This window comes from Otolemur garnettii, unplaced genomic scaffold, assembly GCF_000181295.1.
Source record: "Otolemur garnettii isolate 467f Iridium unplaced genomic scaffold, OtoGar3 scaffold00028, whole genome shotgun sequence".
In the NCBI taxonomy this organism is placed as follows: Eukaryota; Metazoa; Chordata; class Mammalia; order Primates; family Galagidae; genus Otolemur; species Otolemur garnettii.
In genome coordinates this window covers 9,437,439-9,458,401 of record NW_003852423.1, presented here as the reverse complement: position 1 = coordinate 9,458,401, position 20,963 = coordinate 9,437,439, and positions in this window count along the sequence as shown.

Sequence of the window (20,963 nt, the reverse complement as noted above, 5' to 3'; positions counted from 1 at the left end):
ATTTTTATGTTTTAAACTATATGTGATTATTAAAGAAATACACAATTTGCTATATATGTAGATACCACATTAGAACATTTGAGATTATATATTTTTTAATAGCAATTTTATGCTATTTATAGGAGACACGCTTTAAATATAAGGACTCAGAAGAGGTGCACGTAAAAGTATGGGAAAAGGATGTTATGCAAATTCTAATCATGATAAAGTTGGTATGACTATATTATTAGACATAATGATAAAGGAGTTATTTCATCGGGAAGACATTACAAGTTAAAAAAAGAAAAAAAGACCAGGCTCATGCCTATAATCCTAGCACTCTGGGAGGCTGAGGCTGGTGGATTGGTTGAGTTCAGGAGTTCAATACCAGCCTGGGCAAAAGCAAGACCCCCATCTCTAAAAATAGCATGGTAAGTGTCTATAGTCCTAGCTACTTGGGAGACTCCAGCAAGTGAATCACTTGAGCCCAAGAGCTTGAGGTTGTGAGCTATGATGCCATGGCAGTCTACCAGAAAAAAAAAAAAAAAAAGAAAGACATTACAATTCTAAATTTGTGTATACCAATTAATATAAACTTCAAAATACATTAAGCAAAACTGATAGAACTACAGGAGAAATAAATAACTCACAGTGATGGGTGGATAACGTCTTTGAGTCATGAATATCACTGATAGTTTAGCTCATAATCATTTCTGGGATGGCTTGTAATCTATCCCTAAAAAAAATAGGACACAAGGAAAGTCCTTTTTGATTTTGGGAGAAGGCAAAAGACAGGGCTTAGATCAATATGGCAGTGGGGAAGGCTGGTGGGAGTTGGGTCAACAGGGTAGTTCCAGGACCATATAGGAGAGAAAATGAAAAAGGAGAACTGATAACAAGAAGAGCAGGGTGGGGAGCAGAATAAGAAAGAATATGACCTCAGTTGGAATACTCATTTCAAGGCTTATTGAATAATCCTTGACAAGTTACTAAACATCTGTAATATTCTGACATGTTAAAAAAAAATTGAGACGGTGATGCCCATAGCTCAGTGGGTAGGGTGCTGGCCACATGCACCCAGACTGGCAGGTTCAAACCTGGCCTGGGCCAGCTAAACAGCAATGACAACTGCAACAAAAACAACAACAAAAATATCTGGGTGTTGTGGCAGGTGCCTGTAGTCCCAGCTGCTTGGGAGGCTGAGGCAAGAGAATTGCCCTCAGAATCTGGAGGTTGCTGTGAGCTATGACAGCACAGCACTCGACCGAGGGCAATATGGTGAGATTCTGTCCCAAAAAAAAAAATTTTTTTTTGAGAAAATTACATTTGCCTTATAAGATGTTATGGAAGTTACACTGTGAACTAGCACTCTGGGAGACCAGGCGGGTGGATTGCTTGAGATCAGGAGTTTGAGACCGGCCTAAGCAAGAGTGAGACCCCGTCTCTACTAAAATAGAAAAACTAGATATGTGTCATGGCACACAACTATAGTACCAGGTACTCAGGACACTGAGGCAAGAGGATCGCTTTAGCCCAAGAGTTTGAGATTGCTGTGAGCTATGACGCCACGACACTCAAGGTTTCTACAAAAAGACAGGAAATGAACTGGACAGGGATCCTAGGACCCAAATCATTGTGGGAGAAGGAAAAATAACTGACCTAGTGAGAAGGTACGAGAACCTCAAAATAATCCAGCCCCTCAGGGAGGGGCTCCTCCTGGCTATAGTTTCCTTTGACTGAGTGAAAACTGCTCCATGTAAGTTTTTAATTTCCTTCATTAGAGTCTGTTCTAGTGGTTTCCTTTCTCATCTACTTGCACATGCTAACTCGAGGAATTAAAACTGTCTCAAGAAATTTACTAGAATTTTAATCACCCAGACCCTTTGGCGGTCATCAGTTCATTGACCTCCAGTGAGACTGCATGTAAAATTTCCCTGAAAGATACATCTTTCTTCAAAATTTCCAGAGTAGGCTAAATTCCACCCTCCCTCCTTGGAAGTACATTTAGAGTCACGTTTTACATTTAGAATCATGTTTTTACAGTCAGGGAGTCTTTCCTATCTTACCTAAATATCTGCGAAACAAAGCAGAGTCCTCAGAGCTGAAACAAAGAGGGAGAGCTGTTCCATGCTTTGGGAAACCAGGAAAAACTTCTTAGACAAGTGGCCTTTATTTCCAGCCTTAAAGAACAGGTGGGGTTTTGCCCCACCTGAGGAGGGGACTGCAATGGGTCCAAGGCTGGAGAGGGGAATGTGGAGCCTTCTGGGGAAGAACAGAATGAGGTCCAGAGTATTGGGGAATAGTGGGGAGGAGAGTAGACAGGTGACGCCATATTGTGGAGGGCCCCACACACCTGAGAGAAGACTGTTGGCTTTATTTGATAGATAGCGGGGGGTGGGGGGGAGCAGCACCTGTGGCTCAAAGGAGTAGGGCGCCGACCCCATACGCCAGAGGTGGCAGGTTCAAACCCAGCCCTGGCCAAAAAATAAAGTTAGATAGTGGGGAGCAAAGGAGGGTTTTGCAGAAGGATGCAGTCAGAGCTGGATTTTAGGGAGATTAATCTAGCAGAGAGATTTAGGGGTGGAGGGAAGAGTGGGGATGAAAGGTGAAAGATCAGTTAGGAAGTGCTTTCAGCCACTCAGGAGAAAGTTCCCGAGAGGCTGAATGTCAGGGAAAGTAGCAGAAATGAAGATGAGGACCAGCCTGAGGCCTTGAGGACAGGAAGCCTCCTAATCCATCTGTATGGATAGGGCCTGGCTATTCAGCTATAAGATTTGATCATAAAGAAGTAAGGAAGAGAGAGGAATCAGAAGGGATAATGTAAAAAAGCCAGAGAGAAAGAGAAGAATATGGATCCTCAGTATCCATAAGGAATTGGTTCCAAAACCCACCCACCCCAATACCAAAATCTGCGGATGTTCAAATGTCTGATATAAAATGACATAGTATTTGCATATTATCTGCATGTATCTCAAATGATTTAAATTATCTCCAGATTACTTATAATGCCTAATGCAATGTAAATGCTACATTGTTGTACTATATTGGTTTTTTATTTGTCTTATTTTTTAATGTTGTATTTTTTTTCCTTGAAAAAAAAATTTTTTTTTGAGACAGAATCTCACTTTGACACCCCTGGTAGAGTGCTCTGGCATCACAGCTCACAGCAACCTCAAACTCTTGGGTTTAAGTGATTCTCTTGCCTCAGCCTCCCAAATAGCTGGGACTACAGGCACCCACCACAACGCCTGGCTATTTTTAGAGATGAGGTCTCACTCTGTCTCAGGCTAGTGAGTTCATGGAGCTGATTCAGTCCACCTGCCTCAGCCTCCCAGAGCGTTAGGATTACAGATGTGAGCCACTGAGCCCAGTCTCCCTGAACATTTGTGAGCTGTGGGTGATTGAATCCTTGGATGCACAGGTAGGGAGGGATGACTGTGACCTCTAGTAATTAAATATGGAAAGCTCTATCTCAAAACTTATTTCAACAGTTTCTGACCCAAGGCTCTTACAATCACTACTTGCTAAATAATTTTAAATGCATGCGCAATTGGTGGTGGGTCACATTTTATTTTTGTATCTGAAGAACAGATATAAAAATGTGATGCCACATAGACCAAATAAAAGGAAATCCAGAGAAGTGTGTATTTTAAGTGTATTGTCACAATAAGCATCATCGTTGAGGATATGTTATGTACCAGGCACTGTGTTAAGCATTTTATGTGAATGCTTATTTTTCTAGATACTACTATTCTCTTTTAATAGATAAAGAAACTGAGGTTTAGTTAAGTGACAAAGCCAGGGTTTGAGCATAAGCCATTCGACTCCAGAGCATGAGCCATCCTCCCCAGCACTCCGTGCCACCTCCTGAGGAAGAAAATGCACCACCACTGAAATCTGAAGCATGATGCTCGGGTGCTCCATGAGGGGCACGCCTCTGCCATGTATTGAAAGTAAATGTCAAGTTGTCAGAGAAGCGACTCTATCTTTTTCATGACCAGTTGTTCCAAGTCAGAGTTTCCCTTCAGAAGTTCAGCTTTAAGGGGGTGTAGGAGGGGTTGGTGAGTGAATGCCATCCTGCCACACCAGAGCCAGAGAGAGCGTGCACTAGTGGGCATTGGTATGCCAATCTGGATTTTTGTTGCAAGCAACAGAAGTGAATTGGCAAAATAAACAATGGGGTAAAGGAATTTAATGGAAAAAAGGTCCAGAAGGCTTAAAGACCAAACTGGAGTAGCTCCATGCTCTAAGGACAGCCTCTTCAGGGCTTCTCTGCCCAGAAGAATTAAAAACAGCCATCTTTGTTTTATAGACTTCCCTCAAGATTCAGATTCCCAAGACAGAATACCTGATAGTCCAGGATTAAGGCATGTGGTGGTCCCAGGCCCACTGGGAGGGAATTCTCCAAAGAGAATCTGGTTCTGTGACCAAAGAGAAGGGAATGGATGCCAGGCAGACAAAAACAGCAGGAGCCCACGACATTATGGGAAGTAAGAGTTTCCCAAGTGGCAGATGTGTTCGGGTAGATGCTGAGACATTATCCTGAGCCTCGCTGGACCACAAGAGTAATTGAAAGAGGGGCTCCGTCTGCAGGGCAGGCAGCACCAGATGCGGTTAGAATCATATGTTACAGTTGTGTTAGGCAAGTAGCAAGTGCAACCAACTAGGAATATCTTGTTTTAAACTTTGCTGATTTTTCAAATTTGCCTTGCATTCTTGGTAATGATTTCTTGCTCTTTTTTTACGCCTTTTCATGTGACGTGCCATCGTACATGATGTTAGCCCCATTAGACATGAAGTAAGCATTATTTATGATTATAATCAGAGCTACGAAGCATTAAAAATAGGAAAGGAAATGATTTCTATAGATCTTTTCAAAGACTTAGAAGTTAGAGCTTAATTTGTCAGACTTTTGCTTTTCTTTATGCCAGGGGGTGGCAAGGACTATTGGGACAAAGCTGGTTGAGGGCTGAGTCATCTCCTGATCACAGAATGCCAGAGGTGCTTGGCTAGATCCTAGATTCCACCTTAAAAAGTTGACTATAAGGATTTTCACCTTATAGGAAGGTTAGATGTCAGCCACCTGGAGTTGAAGGATAATTCCAAGTGGCAGATGATTAAGAATAGATTAGTGGAATGCTGTACTTTATTAGCATGTAAAACACACGTTAATGCTTATGTAAAACCACTGGATCTGCTCAGCACCCCTATCTTAGTGTTTAGGGCACCAGCCACATACACTGGGGCTGGCAGGTTCAAACCCGGCCTGGGCCTGCTAAACAATGACAACTATAACAAAAAATGCCTGGGCTTGATAGTAGGTGCCTATAGCCCCAGCTACTAGGGAGGCTGAGTGTAATCTAATTATATTTACCCTTATATTAATCCAAAATATAAATAAATAAATAAATAAAGCAGAGAGGAAAAAAAGGAACCCCAAGCCAAACGATAACATAAAAACTGGTTCAGGCTGAGTGCAGTGGCACATACCTATAGTATCAGCTACTCAGGAAGCTGAGGCAGGAGATCACTTGACCCCAGGAATTCAAAGTCCATCCTGGGCAATATTAAAAAAAAAAATTAAAAACCTAGGTCTCAGCAGAGAAAGCGATGAAATAACTCTATTTTTTTTTTTTTTTGAGACAGAGCCTCGAGCTGTCCCCCTGGGTAGAGTGCTATGGCTTCACTGCTCACAGCAACCTCCAACTCCTGGGCTCAAGCGAGTCTCCTGCCTCAGCCTCCCAAGTAGCTGGGACCACAGGCGCCCGCCACAACGCCCAGCTATTTTTTGGTTGCAGCCATTATTGTTGTTTGGCAGGTCGAGCTGGATTCGAACCTGCCACCTTAGGTGTATGTGGCTGGCGCCTTAGCTGCTTGAGCCACAGGCGCCGAGCCAATGAAATAACTCTAAATCATCCATGTGGAAAAAGAGATTCAAGGAAGCTAGCCCACACACTTAAGAAATAAGATAATTCACACCCACTAAACTACAGATACTACTTGAAAATGAATCTGAGGGCCTTAAAAAAAAGTTTAAAATGGGGTGGTGCCTGTGGCTCAGTGAGTAGGGCACTGGCCCATATACCAAGGGTGGTGGGTTCAAACCCGGCCCTGGCCAAACTGCAACAACAAAAAATATAGCGGGCATTGTGGTGGGAGCCTGTGGTCCCAGCTACTTGGGAGGCTGAGGCAAGAGAATCACCTAAGTCCAGGAGTTGGAGGTTGCTGTGAGCTGTGACTCCACAGCACTCTACTGAGGGTGACAAAGTAAGACTCTATCTCTTAAAAAAAAATGTTTAAAATGTTTAAAGCCTGAGAAATATAGTCATAAAACAAGAACAACAGGATGATCTAGGAAAAAAAAAAAAAACAAACAAGTACATATCCCAACAATAAATGTTTTCACTGAAGTAAAAAACTCAATTGACAGTTTAAACAATAGACTAAACATGGAAAACATGAATGAGAAGTTAAGAGACACAGAAAATAGATGGAAAAGTTCCAGAAGATAACGGCCAAGTTGAGAAGCTAATCAAAGACAAAATTTCCTTAACAGTAGCTTCAAAAAAAAAAAAAAAGAAAGAAAAAGAAAAGAAAGAAAAAGAAATGCCTAGGAATATACATAACAAAAGAGGTGAAGGACCTCCATAAAGAAAATTATGAAACTGTAAGAAAAGAAATAACAGAAGATATTAACAAATGGAAAAATATATCATGCTCATAGCTGGGAAGAATCAATGTTGTCAAAATGTCTAGACTTCCTAAAGCAACCTACAGATTCAATGCAATCCCCGTTAAAATACCAACATCATACTTTCAAGATTTGGAAAAAATCATTCTTCATTTTGTATGGAGGCAGAAAAAAACCTGTATAGCCAAATAAATTCTTAGTAATAAAAACAAAGCTGAGGGCATCACCCTACTAGACTTTAGGCTATACTGGCCATAGTGATCAAAACAGCATGGTTTGGGCACAAAATAGAGACATAGACATTGGGACCTGAATAGAAAACCAGGAGATTAAACTAACATCTTACAGCCACCTGATCTTTGATAAACCAAACAAGAACACACACTGGGGAAAAGAACCCCTATTCAGTAAACGGTGCTGGGAGAACTGGATAACCACATGTAAAAGACTGAAACTGGACCCATACTTTTTATCACTTATAAAAATTTATTCAAGATGGATAAAAGATTTAAATCGAAGTCATGAAACAACAAAAATCCTTGAAGAAAGTGTGAGGAAAACACTTGAAAATATTGGCCTGGGGAAAGGTTTTGTTGTAACAACAACAAAAATAATCAAAGCTGCAGATGCTGGTGTGGTTGTGGAGAGAAGGGGACACTTTCACGCTGCTGGTGCAACTACAAACTAATAGAACCTTCTTGGAAGGAAGTATGGAGAATCCTCAAAGAACTCAAATTAGACCTCCCCTTTGATCCTGTAATCCCATTACTGGGCATCTACCCAGAAGAAAAAAAAAAACTCCTTTTATCATAAAGACATTTGCACTAGACTGTTTATCACAGCTCAATTTATAATCACCAAAATGTGGAAACAACCTAAATGCCTACCAACCCAGGAATGGATTAATAAGCTGTGGTATATGTATACCATGGAATACTATTCAGCCGTTAGAAGAGATGGAGACTTTACATCTTTTGTATTAACTTGGATTGAGGTGGAACACATTCTTCTTAGTAAAGCATCACAAGAATGGAGGAGCAAGAATCTAATTTACTCAATTTTAATATGAAGGCAATAGATGACCTAATACATGGCAGGGGGTAGGGGAACGAAGGAGGGAGGAGAGGGAAGGAGAGAGGGGCATGGGGAGTCATGATGTCTGGCACACCTCTTGGGGGCAGGACACAATTATATGAGGGACTTTACTAAGAAATGCAATCAGGGTAACCTAATTCTTTATATCCTCAATGAATCCCAAACAATATAAAAAAGGAAAATTTAAAAAAAAAGAAAAGAAAAGTTCCTGAAGAGAATGGCAGAAAATCAATATTCAAAGATATGCTGACTCAGAATTTTCCAGATTATTAAAAAAAAGCTTTTTGCTATTGAAAAAGTATGTTGATTTCTCATAAGGATAAATAAAATGAGCAACACCACAGACCATCAAAGAAAAATGGAAGAATCTTAAATGATGCCAAAGAGAAAAAACCCAATTATCAACAGAAGAAAAACAATGAGACTGACCAGGATTTTCTCATGAACACAATAAATGCCAAAAGAAAATGGAATAAAAATCTTTAAAGTACTAAGAAAAAATAACTGCCAATCAAGAATGCTATACCCTATAATCCTAGCACTCTGGGAGGCCAAGGCAGGAGGATCACTCGAGCTTAAGAGTTTGAGACCAGCCTCAGTGAGAGAAAGACCTTATCTCCACCAAAAATAGGAAAATTAGCCAGGCAGACACCTGTAGTCTTCACTACCTGGGAGGAGGATCACTTGAATTCAGCAGTTTGAGGTTGTAGTAAGCTAGGCTGATGCCATGGCACTCTAGCCAGGGCAACAGAATGAAACACTGTCTAAGAAAAAAAGAAGAAGAATTTTATGCCCTGATGTGGCAGAGACAATGTTGTGGATTCTCTAAACATTCCTGCTGGGCATAAGAGATCATTATATTTCTCAACTTGCCTTGGACCCATGCAATGTGCAATTGGATTTCTGACCAAAATGATGTAGTAGAAGTGATGTGAGCCACTTGTAGGTTTGTCTGGAAAAAGAAAAACACAAACAAAAACCACAAACATGCTAAATAGCAATGGTCTCCCTGTAAAGAACTCAGAAGGTCAGAATCATAAAATGGAGGGAGCGAGGATCCCGGAGTTGCTGGTTGGAAACCACTCAGTAGAGCCACATATTAGACCGAGACACAAATGAGAATTTCATTTTATTACGTTAAACCACAAAGATTTAACAATGAAGGGGAAGAAAAAGCAGGAATTGGGCATGGTCTTTGATCACTATGCAGATCTAAACTTGAAACAGAAGCTAGAGAGTGCCATTTATTGTAATATACCAGGTAAACGATCATTTAAGAATAAAAGTAAAACATGGCTAGATCCTTTTTGAAAGAATTACTTGTGAATATACCTCAAGAAAAAGAAATTGAATCAAGATTGAAGGTATAGTAAGCCAGCACCAATAGTGAGCAAAGTTATCAGTTATGTTACTAAAGCTAAATAAATATTGACTTATAATAACAAAGCAGAAATAAAACACGTGATTAAAATGTAGAAAATTGAAGATGGGAGTGTAGAAGGAAGTTTATGTCTAGTTTCTTATTTAGGAGATGACTAAAAATATTGATTGTCCTTAGACTTTGCTAGCAAACGACAGTTATGAATGCACGTTTGACATTTATCACCAAGAGACAACAAGGTGAAACACAGCCCAGTATGGCCCAGTGTGAGTTTCTATGGCCCTTATAACTGTTTATCTGGTTTTCCTCTTACTGTGATCCTCCACAAACATCGATGAGAAAATGAGATAATTAGAAATGGGAGTGGAGAAGAAAAAAATACAACTGTAAACCAACAGCTTCAAATATGTACTCTTTACCTAAATCCTGACAGAGACCCCTGGTTAAAGTAATGGAGTGATAACTATGTGAAGAAGTGAAATCTGGCAATTATAGAAATTGGGCAATTTCTCAAAATGTTAAATTTGCATAAAGTTGCCATATGACCAAGTAATTGTGCTCCTAAGAGATGAAAACAGGTGAAAACGGACATCCACACAAAAACTCAGACACAAATGTTCACAGCAGTACTTTTTCCAGTAGCCAAAAAGTGTAAACAACCCAGATGTTCATCCATTGATGAATGAATAAGCAAACTGTGGTTTATGATCACATAATGAAATATTATGCAACCAGAAAAAGGAATGAAAGACTGATGCATATTACAACATGAATGAAGCTTGAAAACATTATGCTAAGTGGAAGAAGACAGGCACAAAAGACCACAAATTGCCTGATTCCATTTACACAGTATATGGAATTTTCAGAGTAGACAAATCTATAAAGATAGAAAGTAGATCAGTGGTTGCCAAGGACAGATAGTAGGTGGGTGAGGAAGAAACGGGGAATGACAGCTAAACAGACGTGAAGTTTTCTTCTGGGGTGATGAACATGTTCTAAAATTAGATTTGGGTGCTGGCTTACTAAAAAACACTGAAATTTAAATGGATGAACTATACTGTATGCGATTCATATCTCAAGAACCTGTTTTTTTAAAAAGTCCTAGGTTCCCCCCCAAAACATTATAAATCAAAGAACTGAGATCAAATTGTAAAAAAGAACTAGGATGTTGTTTTCAAGTTTGAAATAAACATTATTTCATGCGTATTTTTTTTTTTTTTTTTTTTTTTTTTTTTTTTTTGAGACAGAGCCTCAAGCTGTCCCCCTGGGTAGAGTGCCGTGGCATTACAGCTCACAGCAACCTCCAACTCCTGGGCTCAAGCGAGTCTCTTGCCTCCGCCTCCCAAGTAGCTGGGACCACAGGCGCCCGCCACAACGCCCGGCTATTTTTTGGTTGCAGCCATCATTGTTGTTTGGCGGGTCCAGGCTGGGGATTCGAACCCGCCACCTTAGGTGTACGTGGCTGGCGCCTTAGCCGGTTGAGCTATAGGAGCCGAGCCTTTCATGCGTATTTTTGAAATGTATATTAAAATGTGTGTAATGTATACGAAAAACAAAAAGTCTAAAAAAGACCTAAACTAATAGACATCTCTCTTCCCAGCAAAGCATAACTAACTCTAGCGGACCATGATCTGTGGCTTTACCTGTGAAATGCAATGAGGCCAGGCCCAGGCCTCGTAGAAAGTGCTGTTCTATCTGCCATATTTTAACTGTGAGACCTCAAGTCAAGTCATAAACCTTCATTTCCATAGACCCCAGACAAAAATAAACACAGACTATTATTTCTAATCCTTCCCCTTTGCTTTTCTCAGCGTGCTGATTAGATTGCACATTCGAATGAAAGGATGAGTTCAGTCTTTTCTAAAGTATTTCCTCACGGGTTCATCCGTGATTAAAGGTACAAGTTTTTCCCATTTGAAAGATGTATGATCCAGCTGTTCTTTTTGTCTGCCACAACTTCTTAGTAACCTTTCTGGAACTAAGAAGAGAAAAAATGATGTTTAATTATAGTGACCCTTCTGTGTCCCTCCCAAATGAGAAGAGGTCTTTTGTACGTACACCCAAGATAATAGCTTCTTTTAACCAGTAGTGATCTGTCATTTGAATTCTCTGTTTACAGTTTCAAGGGTTGGTATGTATTTTATCTGTTAGGTCTTTTAAAAATCCAGCCGTTTTGGCTAACATGAAATGTCATACACTGAGGTCTGATAAGTTGAGAGCTAAACGTTTTAAGACCTCTAAAGTAATAATCACTAAGTGCTTAATTTTAAAACATACACCATTCATTTGCATCCACGGGATGAAGTGCCGATCACAGAGTCTCATCACTGGCACTGAGCCAGATTTTTTTCATGCTGGGTCCACCATATATATGGACTCCTAAGGCAACTGGCTGTCTCTCTGGGCCTCCCAGTTTTTGTCTTTCAGGGTTGCTTGGAGGCCCCTGCCATGTGTAAAAATGGGGCAGTGGAAGCCATCCTCTCTCTGCAGAGAATTCCAGAGGAGCCATTTCTCAGTGAATGTCTAGGTCACCTCCAGGGCAGTCGAGGCTGTGCGAGGTACTTCTGCTGCCTGGGTTCTGCAGCTCCCACATCACCAAGGAACACTCTAGGAGACTCTTATGCAAAGGTCCAGGTCAACAACATCTGCACCCCGGGGACCCCTCCACACTCACAGGCTGGCCAGTTTCCAAGAAGAACCAATGCTCAGCCCTGTCCTACAGGGAACTAACTTAACTTGTATCAAAAAGGAAAGAAAAGAAGCTTGCCACATAATCCAAAATAATCAAATGACATATAGACTTGAGTCAATGAACTGTTCCCATGTAGGAAACAAGGCAGCCAGACCTGCTGACTGGCAGAGAGCTGGCTGGGGTCTGGCTGAAATCTGAATGCAAGTTTAACAGGAAAATCAAGTTTTCTGTTGGTTAAAGGACAGGGAAGTCAGGTCAGTATTTACTAGGCTACAGATCTCCAAGTTTCAACCACAAAGAGGAGAAGTTCAAACAGAAAAGCAAAAATCTTCCTAGACAAAAAACAAAACAAAACAAAACAAAACCACACAGCATAATGCATGTAAACTAAAAGAAAAAAGGAAGGGGCTCAGTGGGCACATAAGTATGCCAATTTTTGATTTAAAAAGAAGTTTGAATAAGAAATATAGGTTCCTACTTGCTTGATTTTGCATAAAGAAAATCTGGAAAGTTATACCAGTAGCTGTTAAAAATGGTTACTTGGGGCTCGGTGCCTGTGGCTCAAGCGGCTAAGGCGCTAGCCACATACACCTAAGGTGGTGGGTTCGAATCCAGCCTGGGCCTGCCAAACAACAATAACGGCTGCAACCAAAAAATAGCCGGGCATTGTGGCAGGCGCCTATAGTCCCAGCTGCTTGGGAGGCTGAGGCAGGAGACTCGCTTGAGCCCAGGAGTTGGAGGTTGCTGTGAGCAGTGAAGCCATGGCACTTTACCCAGGGGCTCAGCTTGAGGCTCTGTCTCAAAAAAAAAAAAAAAAAATGGTTACTTGGGCTCAGTGCCTATAGCTTAGCAGTTAGGGCACCAGACACATACACCAGGGCTGGTGGGTTCGAACCCAGCCCAAGCCTGCCAAACAACAATGACAACAACAACAACAACAACAAAAATATCTGGGTGTTGTGACAGGCATCTGTAGTCCCAGGTACTTGGGAGGCTAAGATAAGAGAATCTCTTAAATCCAAGAATTTGAGGTTGCTATGAGCTGTGATGCCGCAGCACTCACTGAGGGTGACATAGTGAGACTCTGTCTCAAAAAGAAAAAGGTTACTTGGTTTGGGAGTGGAGAACTGGAAGGACAAAAATGAGAGCTGGACTTTGCACTTTATGCCTTTTGCATATTTGCTTTTTATTATTTTTAACCACGTGTGAGGATTCTTTAGGTGCTTAAAAGTACCAGGAAACAAAATTGCTTCCTTGAGGGCTTACATTCTAGAGAGAGAAGGCAAAACATAAACCCATGAAAATAAGTACATTAGATGATACATTAAGTTGTCATGAAAATCAAAAAGTAGAGAAGAATAAGGGACCGAAGAGAGTTAGGAGAAGAATGGTTTGCAGTATTAAATAAGATGGTCAGAGGAGGCTCACCAGGGTCAGACCTGAGATTGTAGGAGGTGAGGGGGCAGAAATATGGATCTTTGGAGCAGAGGTCTCAGCCAAGGATGGTTGTGTCCCCCAAGGGATATCCACAATGTCTGGACACTGTTTGATTGCAGGACTGCAGCAGATGATACTGGCATGTAAGGTAGAGGCCAGGGAGGATGCTTGGCATCCTACAACCCTCAGTAGAGTCTCCATGACAAAGGATTATCTAGCCCAAAAGGTCAGTAAGTGCCACTGTGAAGAAACCTTGAACTAGAACAAAAGCCCTGAGACAGGAGGCGATGAGGCTCAAGTACTAAGGAGGCTATCACAAAAGGAAACTGTCCTGCTTCTATCTTAAGATTGTTCAGCAAGCTACAGTTGATCACACACTCACGCAGCCTCCCTGAGCAAACATTATTTCTTGATAGCAGTACCCTCCAAATGCATAGGAATAAGGAGCAACATTTTCCTAACAGTCCCATAAATGTGCAAAAATTGTCAAAATAAAAACAAACACACAGGGAGGGCTAGGTGGATGGGTTGCCTGAGCTCACAGGTTCAAGACCAGCCTGAGCAAGAGCAAGACCCAGTCTCTAAAAACTGCTGGGTGTTGTGGTGGGCACCTATAGTCCCAGCCCCTCGGGAGATTGAGACAAGAGAATCACTCCAAGAGTTTGAGGTTGCTGTGAGCTGTGCCGCCACAGTACTGTAACAAGGGTGACAAGTGAGACTCTGTCTCAAAAAAATAAAATAATAAAAAATCAAAAGCATCTATAAAGGTCTCTGACCATCAATGAGACATTGGGTAATCATCTTGTGGTTCCCCCCATGCACGTGGTATTGGGGAAAAACCTTTCTCTTAAAACAGACAAACACACACACACACTTGCACACAAACAACAACAACAAAACAATCTGATGGCTAGAGCCAGGGAAGCCTGTGAGGATGGGGTTCTCATGCTCACCTGGCTGATAACAAAACTATAAACTCACAAAGACTGCAAAAACCACAACCTTGCACAAAGGCCATCACGACCTTACACAAAAAATAGGTGTTCCAGGACATCTGCCCAGGAAAGGCCTGTCCAGCCTTGGGCTGGCATTACCTTCGTTAGCCAAGGGTAATACTTTCAAAGAAATTATGCAATCCTCTTCATTCTTTTTTTAAAAATCTCTGTCTTCTTTTACCTCTTTGAATATAGACATAGTTTACAATGGCCATGCATTCCTATTGCAGTGCCCTACTCTCCAATAAATGTCTTTTTCTTTCAGAGATTCTTTCTCAGTTTGTTACCTACACTGGCAGGTCACAAGGCTACCTCTTTGCAACACTATTCATGCTTCCTGTTATTGTGCACAGCAATATCTGTTCTTTCTTTCATTCCCCTACTCCACCATCACCAGCCCCACTGCAAAGCATAGCTTCATGAGGAAGGCTGAAGGAACTAACTGGTCAGGGCTCTATTCTGTTCTTAGTTAAGGATGGAGAAAAATTCGAGAATATTACCTTGTTGATAACATACATTGGGTTGGGGAAGAGGTCAAAGAAATGGGAAAGGCCAGGCGAGGTGGCTCATGCCTATAATCCCAGCACTCTGGGAAGCCCAGGCAGGTGGATCGCTTGAACTCACAAGTTCCACATCAGCCTGAGCAAGAGCGAGACCCTACCTCTTAAAAAAAGGAAAGAAAGAAAGAAAACAACCAGGCACCTGTAGTCCCAGCTACTGGGGAGGTTGAGGCAAGAGAATCGCTTGAGCCCAAGAGTTTGAGTTTGCTGTGAGCTATGACACCATGGCACTCTGCCAAGGGTAACAAAGTGAGACTCTGTCTCAAAACAAACAACAACAACAAGAAAACAAACAAAAAAACAAAGAAATGGGAAAGATGGAAGCAAGTCAAAATAATGGAGGAGGAGATGGTTTTCTTTCCTCTCCAAGGAGAAGGAGGCATCAAGGTGAAGAGGGTACAAAGTGGGAAGGAGACTTCACGTTGCCTATCTCTGTTGACTCAGCCAGTGAACAGAGACTCTAGACAAATCCTGAAATTCCCCATCTTGTTAGTCACTTACTAGTAAGTGCTCTGTAAACGTGTGTTGGAGTGAACCTCTGCAAATAGAGCTGACTGACAAAGAGGCTTTTCTCAGCATTTCTGGGACCACAGTGTATATACTAGTAGGCAGGAGAACACAAGGTATATTTGGGTAAGAGTGACTTATTAGATTCAACTAGAATATCAGTCAGGTTTGAGGGATCTGTGAACAATAAAATTGGGAGTAAGCTGCAGTGATATTAAAATATTTAATAATCAGTATGGTTACAAAAAAGAATATAAAAATCAACATATTTCAGACACTAAAACTATATCCCCTTATAATCACTAACTAAATCAGATCTGTGTGTTTGTGGAGACATATGGCATTTGTTAAGAGTATAAACTTTGATGTCATATCAATCTGGATTTGAATCCTGGTTGCACTAACTCTTTTTTTTTTTCTCAATCAAAATAGTTTATTTTTAAAATAATTTTTCCTCTTCAATCCACTAAATGCTTCTAAAAAGAGTAAACTTTTTATATTAAGAGATTTAAAAGTCAAAATTCTTATCCAACATATTATTAAAAATTAGTATACAATTTACTAAATGTTCTGCTGACTACTGAATATGTTCTGGTAATACAACTTTTAAATTATTTTTCAAATAAATTCATCTAAAAACTCAATAATTAGTTAAAATAATACATAGTATTAGGGATGAGAAAAGTGAAAGGCTATTTGCTCTTATTTTCTCTCTCTTTTTTTTTTTATTATTATTGGGGATTCATTGAGGGTACAAAGAACCAAGTTACACTGCTTGCATTTGTTAGGTAAAGTCCCTCTTATAATTGTGTCCTGCCCTCAAGAGGTGTGTCACACACTGTGACCCCCCTTTCCCTCTCTCAGCTCTCCTATTCCCCTTCTCCCCACCATATACTAGCATCTATTGTCCTCATTCTTGCTTCTTCATTCTTGTGATGTTCTACTTAGAAGAATATGTTTCAACTCCATTGTGTAAAGTCACCATCTTTTTTGTGGCCGAATAATATTCCATGGTGTACATATACCACAGCTTATTAATCCATTCCTGGGTTGGTGGGCATTTAGGTTGTTTCCAAAGTTTGGCGATTGTAAACTGAGCATCAATAAATAGTCCTGTGCAAATGTCCTTACGATTAAAGGATTTTTTTTTCTTCTGGGTAGATACCCAGTAATGGGATTACAGGATCAAATGGGAAGTCTAATTTGAGTTCTTTAAAGATTCTCCATACTTCCTTCCAAAAAGGCTGTGTTAGTTTGCAGTCCCACCAGCAGTGTAAAAGTGTTCCCTTCTCTCCACATCCCTGTCAGTGTCTGCTGCTTTGAGATTTTGTGATGTGGGCCATTCCCACTGGGTTTAGGTGATTATCTCAGGGTGGTTTTGATTTGCATTTCTCTGATAATTAGGGACAATGAGAATTTTCTGCTGCACTAATTGTTACCAGTTTTGAGGTCTTGGGCCAGTTATTTAAGTGCCCCAAACCCCAATTTCTACAGCTATAATAAAGGGGTGATAACAACAATATCACCTCAACAATATCAACTTCATAGAAATGCTGAATGGATTAAAAGTATAATTTACGTAAAAGGCCTGGCTGGAGTGGGAACTCAATAATTGCAATATTATTCACATCAAAATAATTATTTTGCATTCTTTTATACCAACAAGATAATAGACATCTCAGTTATTTCCCGTAATTTTGTCACTGCCATCATTATCACCAATATTTATTTTTACAATGACTACCCAAGTAAAGACTTCCTGTCTGAATCATCTGGATAACTGTTTGGCTTTAGCTAGAAAGGTCTGGCCAAAAAGGAAGGCTAGGTGACCTCATTGTGGGTCACCTCCAGACAGGATTAATAAACAAGAGCAGCCTGGTCGCTCAAGGTGGTTCACAGCCATAATCCCTGTACTTTAGGAGGCCAAGAAGGGACAATCACTTGAGGCCAGGAGTTCAAGACCAGCCCAGGCAACAAAGTATGAGACCTCCTCTCTACAAAAAAAAATTTAAAAATTACTCAAGCATGGTAGTGTAGGCCTATAGTCCCAGCTACTTGGGAGGTTGAGGCTGGAGGATCACTTGAGCACAGGGGTTGCAGTGAGCTATGATGACACCACTATACTCTTGCCCGGGCAACAGAACAAGGCCTTGTCTCAAGAAAACAAAAAAAAAAAAAAAAAAAAGTGAGCATCCAGATTAGGCATAATGCTAGAAAATGGAATTTTTCTATTCTCAAAGACTTAAGTAAATGGGAAATAGATTTTTAATTGGTAAATAAAAATGAGGTAAATATTAATAATACTGAATCAAAAAAGTCTCTAAGATTTTGTGTTAAATGAAAAAAGCAAGGCATGGCACCATGCAGATATGATACTTACATGTATGTTACAATAAATACAGTATATAGGGGTTAGCATATACACAACATATATAGCTATAACAGATACAATATCTGCACACCAGGCTTATACGTTTGTAAATGCACAGAATAACTCTGGAAGGGCACGTAAGAATTAGTTTCCTTCCCTTCTGGAAAGAAAAACTGAGGGATGGGGTCAGAAATGGGAATGGACTCGCTTTTCATTGTACGTGCTTTTCTGCTCTCAATTTTTCAAGTATGTACTTTACTACTTTTATCAAAAATAATTTTTTCAATTATAAACCAAAAAATGACTGTAAATTTCATGGACAAAATAATCTCAGTCTTTACATGCAAAATGTTCAGGCATTGAACATGAGAATGCCAGGGTTGGCAAGCATTGGAGAAATACAAACTCTTACCCTTTTCTTCTGCAAGTATAAACTGGCATGCCCCTTTTCTTCCTTTCGCGCTCTCTCTCTCTCTCTCTCTCTCCTCTCTCTCTCTCTTTCTCTTTCCAAGACAGGGGTAGAGTACAGTGACATCCTCATAGCTCACAGCAACTTCAAACTCCTGGCCTCAAGTGAGCCTCTTGCCTCAGCCTACTGAGTAGCTGGGACTACAGAAGCTATGATACCCAGCTAATTTTTCTATTTTTAGTAGAAATGGGATCTCACTCTTGTTCAGACTGGTCTTGGACTCCTGAGCTCAAGTGATAGACCTCCCTCAGTCTTCCAAGTAGCAGGGACTACAGGCCTGTGCCACGATACTCAGGTAATTTTTGTTATTTTAAAAAATTTTTTTTATTTCTTATAGTATAACTGTGTACATTAATGCAATCATGGGGTACAGTGTGCTGTTTTCATATACATTTTGAAATACTCTCATCAAACTGGTTAAGATAACTTTCATGTCATTTTCTTAGTTATTGAGTTAAAACGTTCATACTCTGCTTTTGGAAAGAGTCACTTGTACCCTTGTAAGATAAACCATAGAGGTGACCCCATCAATCTCCCTCCCTCCGCCATCCACCCCCCTTACCTCCTGCTCCCACCCCCTTCCCATATTCTAAGGCTATAATTAGGTTATGACATTCCTATAAAAGCTATGAATTAGTTTCAAAATAGGGCTGTGTACATTGGATACTTTTTCTTCTATTCTTGAGATACTTTGCTAAGAAGAACATTTTCCAATTCCATCCATGTAAAGATGAAGGAGGTAAAGTCTCCATCCTTCTTTAGGGCTGCATAGTATTCCATGGTGTACATGTACTACAATTTATTGATCCATTCATGGGTCCATGGGCATTTGAGTTTCTTCCATGACCTAGCAATTATGAATTGGGCTGCAATAAACATTCTGATACAAATATCTTTGTTGTAATTTGATTTTTTTGTTATTTTTTAAAGACAAGATCTTGCTGTGTTGCTCAGGCTGTTCTTGAACTGTTGGCATCAAGCAAACCTCCTGCCTAAACCTCCCAAAATGCTGGATTATAGGCATGAGTCACCCCACCAGCCTACAATTTCACTCTTCGACACTTATCTAAAGAAATTCTGGATATGTGAACAAATAATAGTATTGTTTATCAATAGGAAAAATGAAAAAAATAGCCTATAATATGATTATGTATTGAAATACTATATAGCAGTTAAAATGAACTAGATTTTTATATATCAATGTGAGTAATACTCAGAAACATAATGTTGAATTTTTCTAAGTTGTAAAATAACCCATTGAGTATAATACTATTTGTATATCATAAAACACATAAACACCCCAAACAATTCTATGTATCATATGCTGGTACACACACTTGTAACTAAGACCCAGAAACATTCAAGGGAAAAATACATCCTCATCCCCACAGTGGCAGCAGCTACCTAAGGGGGTGGGACAGGGAGGGAATAGATTGTGGGGAGGTACAAGTGGGGGTTAACTTTGTGTGTAAAGTTGTCTGCAATCCTACCTAAACAAGGAATTCACAGATTCTGTGCAATCCTTCACAGAATCTGTGAGGTTGGGCAGGAAGGATTGTTCATACCTTTGAACCCTGTTTTAAGTGAACACCTGGCTGATGTGCCCAGCAGCAGACGAGTGATTTGGGGGTGAGACAGTTTAGTGCACTGCAGGACACAGCTCTGGGTATCAGAACTTGGCTTGGACACTTGGGAGAATACTCTGTCATTTTAGGGAGGTTATCTAATTTCTTGGTACCTTGATCCCTCCATCTGCAAAATGAAACTGGTAATAGTACCTAACTCATGGGGTTGTTCTGAAGATTCAAGGAGAAAATAAAAGCAAAGTGCCCAAAGCAAAGCCTGGCACATAGTACGTGCTCAGGAAACATTAGTTATTACTGTTAGTCAGTTATAGGCCAAGCCCTGAGTTCCTTCCTGCCCACCTCCTTCCTGGTAGAGAGAGCCACACCACATTTCCTAAGAAAGGGCCCCAAAGCACTGTGTGCTGGACAGTGACCTTCCTTGAAAGAAAGCACAGATATCCTCAAGAGGCCTGATATAGTGCCACGTTCAAGGAAGGCTGTCTTAGGAAAGGACATTCCAGACAGGGAAATCAGCAAATGAGAAGATAACGTGAATGGGTAACAGCTCCATGTTGTCCCAGCCTCCAATACATCATCAGAAACAGAGCATCAAAATAGCTTCTCCGTGGGGCAAGTCTTCACCTCTGTTTTAAAAATTCAACTCTTAACTTACCTGATAACAGGAATCTGGAGCAACCTGTTGTGACATTTTGTTCATGAGGTTTCTGAGCCTCTGGATGCTTTGAACATTTGGGATAGTAAGATAATCGCATCCTCTAAACTTTCATCGTCACATCCCATCATAAGGCAGCCACTGAGGACAAATGTGGGCACGCTATGGTGACATGAGGACAGAGCTGGCCCAGGGAGAAGTGAAACTCAGGAACAAGCAACTTGGGAAAGAATAGCAGTGTCAGCAACATCAGCAGCTCATATTCACTCCACTCCAGAAATGGTGCAAATTACTTTTCGACAAATTATCTCATTCAATCCTCAGAATCTCCATAAGGAAACTAAGACGCTGAATAATTAGGTAACTTACCTGAGGTCTGAGAGCTAATATATAACATAGGCTCTTCTGCCACGACCCAGCTGTGTGCTCTTAGGCTGGTCACCTCGCCTCTCTGGATCTCTGTGGCTTCATCTATAAAATGAAGGGTGGCCCAGATGATGTCAACAGACCCTGCTGTCACTTAGATTTTATGTTTCTGTGAAATTAAG